A 3,827-nucleotide genomic window follows, 5' to 3' on the forward strand; every position below is an offset into this window, starting at 1 on the left:
AGTTACTTTGTCATTTTTTTTTTGAATAATTGTTGCAACTGTCTAAGTCATATGTAGCCAATTGTTTTTATTTAGAGGGCAGGATGGAATAAAAAATGCTTTTCGCGAGCAGCTTATATTAAAATTTGTAAATTATTGAACATTAAACAACTTACTTGGGCGAATAAACTTGTTTTTTATTTCATTTTGTTACTAAAAAAATTGGTTCCGAGGAGGCCTTTGTAAATTTATTTTTTTTTATATCATGCAGCAGTGTTGCTGACATATCATTCCTATATTTGAACCTTTGTGCTACAAAGACTGTAACATCCACACATCATGGCGTACATACACAAAAATATTTATATGTATGCATGCCCAAGCACCGCATCATACACGCGTGGTATGTGATAGTCTTTGAGTTTCGGACAAAAACCAGGCCTTTAACGCTTATTTAACTTGTATATTTTGTTCCAAAATGTTCCAAATTATATTTTTCAAGACATTGGACTTGCAAAAAAGATTATTTTATTGTAACGCATTACTTAAAGTCTTCCTATAATTAAATATCTCATTAAAAAAGGCTTCGTTCTGCAGTGGCAGATCTGCACTGAAAGATGGGAAAAGTCGTAGTTTTAGCGTGAAGAGATGTTTTTTCAAGGAAAAATTGACACGATAAGCCAATGAGCAAAAAGGTTGGGCCGTCAAAGTGTCATCGCCTTTTTTGAGGGAATTCTCCCCCCGGTCATCCACTTTTTTTTGAAAATATCAGCCTCTCGTTAAATTTGTCTAAATCCACCACCGTCGTACTGTAATAATGCTTTGAAATGAAAGAAATTAAATTTTTTATAAATAAATTTTAAGAGACAGTATAATATATTTTTAAAGCGCACGAACTAGTCGGCTTGTCTTAGTTTTACAGATTCTATTTGACGCCAATTCTCCTCAAAATCATTATTCGTCATCTCAAACAGCTAAATGCACTTAAATTAGTCTGATTCGGTAGCTGTTCTTGGAAAAACTCTGCGATATACGACAAAATTTTGTCCTATTAAGACCAAATCTTTTTACTTGCTCATAAAAAATATTTGACTTTTTAATGAGAATGATTTATCTTATAGATAGTCTATTCCAAACATCCGGAACGGCATGACGGAATAAGCGGCTCGCGAAGTGGAATTTGAAAATAGGGATGATTAAAAAGCGGAGCAATTTGGCATATTTATGATAGGGGTTTGATGTCGTGTAGATATTCTGAGGATTTTGAAAATATTATTTCATAGGTTAGAACAGCGATTTTTAAAATGATTCGCTATTTTCATTCTATCAAAATACACACAGACATCATATCTAAAGCTTTCGAGCTTCATCTAGTTTTTTATTCAGCATTCTATAAATTCACGCCTGCCACAATGAACGAACATACCGAATTACAACTGTGAAATCCATTATATTTACATGTCCAAAGCACTATAATAAAATTTAATAGTTATTAATGAATTTACAACGTTTCATGTTTTATTTTAAAAATTTCACGGATTACTTTAATGTACAGATGATCCAACGAACCCATATTGTGACTGCATGGTGGCAGAAGGATGGGCTGCTCCTTTCTGTTTGCCTGTAAGCTTTTTTAGTTTTGGGGATGTTTTTTAATTTAACATTTAAATTTTACTTCATTTCTTGATTAATACCTATAGATAAATGTTTCAAAAAATTTTAACGTTGACTTGTATTACAAGACTGATTTACCCACGTTCCTATTGACGGTTGCCCGTCTTTCTATTAGGAGTTACCTGCCTCTTCATAGGCAGCTACCTACCTTCCAATTAGCATATAACTGCCTTCTCATTGGCAGCTACCTGCCTTTCTATTGGCTGCTACCTGCCTTCCCATTGAAAAGACTCAGAGGGACATTGCTAGCTACATACTTTCTCATTGACCTATCATCTTATTGAGAGCAACCTGCATTTTCATTGACAGCCACCTAACCCTACCTACTTCCTCGTCAACAGCTAATTACCTTCTTATTGACAGCGACCAACTTTTTGCTACTCAACAGTTGTTTATATCACATTGACAATCCTATTGAACAAATTCGTGTCAAGCTCCCCTAACATTTTGCTAAGACTGAAGAAGCAAAAAATTTTGTATTGGACCATTAAAAATAAATAAATAAAAATAACAAAATATTAAAATGAACATTTATTAGCACCATACACACCGCTGCTTTATGGACGCATGGAGACTGCATCCACATTTTGAAAAGCTGAGTCTTTAGTCTTTGAAAAGACTCAAAGAGAAACATTTGTTGACCTTGACAAGTAACCTATTCTAAATAACCTTGGCAATAGGGATGTTTACTGGTTTGCAGAGAATCCGCGGAGTGATCTGGCATATACATCGAATCAATCAAAAACTCAGTTTTTACCGGTTGGCACTAGGCAGCAATTGGAAAAAATGAACATTGAGTGCATCAGATTTAGTGATTCTGATATTGGGATTTGTTTTTGTTAATAACATGTCTTCTAGCGTTCATGCAGAAGCAGTTACGAAAGAATGCTCTGGATAATTGCGTAGGCTTAGGCGCATCAAACAATTTTTAAGCAAGCATACTCTTAAATGTCTTTTTCATTCTTGTATCCACTCAAAAATAGACTATTGCAATAGTCTATATTACAGCCTGTCTGGTGTAAATATGTCTAGACTGCAGTCGGTTCAAATTGGGCTGCAAGATTGGTTTCAGGGGGCCTTAAATGCGATCACGTTAAGCCAATTTTTTTTGTTCTTTACTGGCTTCCGGTTTATCAAAGAGTTATTTTCAAGATATATTTAGCGGTTTTTAAATGTATTAAGGGAGTTGCCCCCAAATATTTAACTGACAGAATCATTCCTAGCACAATGCTACTGCTGAGTCAAACATTGCGCTCTGACAAATAAGGTTTACTGTTTGTACCTGACACAAACTTGGCTCTTGGTTGAAGGAATTTTTCCGTAATGGGTCCTGCTGTCTGGAATGGTTTGCCTAGGGACCTTCGCGATCTTGCGTTGTCTGTTATTCTATTTTGTAAAAGGCTGAAACACCATCTTTTTGTCCAAGCTTGCCCGTGTTGATGTCTTTTTCTTTCCATTCACTGCATTGCTTTAACAAGGTATTACGCAATGTACTGCAGTAATCGGTAGCGCCTTTGATATCTTTCTAAAGGGCGCTTACAAACACACTAATAATAACAATAATTTATGGTGGGATATGAGGTTATGTAGATGTGATGAGAATTTTGAGGATAATATTTTAAAGGTTAGAGTAGAAAAGGAAACCAGTAAGACAATAGAATGTGATTAGAATAGAATAGAAGGAAAGAACTGGAGCGAGGTTTCTTGAGGACAAGTCTGGTGGTTTTGTTTTGAATGGTGTATAGTTTTTTGATAGATGTGCGTGAAGTTTTATATAAAAGAGTTAACAGAGGAGATGTAAGCTTAGAAAAAGATAGGTCAAGAACGGACTTCTGTGGGACATTGACCAAGCTAGCAGAAGAGATGATATTGTTATATATCGAGGCCAAATTTTTGCAGAATGAGATAAAAAAGAACCGAAGGACTTATAGTAGCGAAGGCCGACCATGATAAAAATATTTCGATTGCTACATTAATTGAAAACGTTACCTGCTGTGTGTAGCAACGCAGTTTGGTAGAGTAGCGGGATTGAAGTTTTGGCAAGTTATTGTTTGGTGTTAAACGGTTGCGGGGTCTGAGCAGATTTTTTTTCTTCTTTTTGCTTCGCGAGCTTTGTGGGAAAGAGTGGAACTATTTTAAAGACCGCGCCTATTGATAATAGACTTAAGTGGAAC

This window comes from Helobdella robusta (genome assembly GCF_000326865.2).
Source record: "Helobdella robusta unplaced genomic scaffold HELROscaffold_1, whole genome shotgun sequence".
Classification (NCBI taxonomy): Eukaryota; Metazoa; Annelida; class Clitellata; order Rhynchobdellida; family Glossiphoniidae; genus Helobdella; species Helobdella robusta.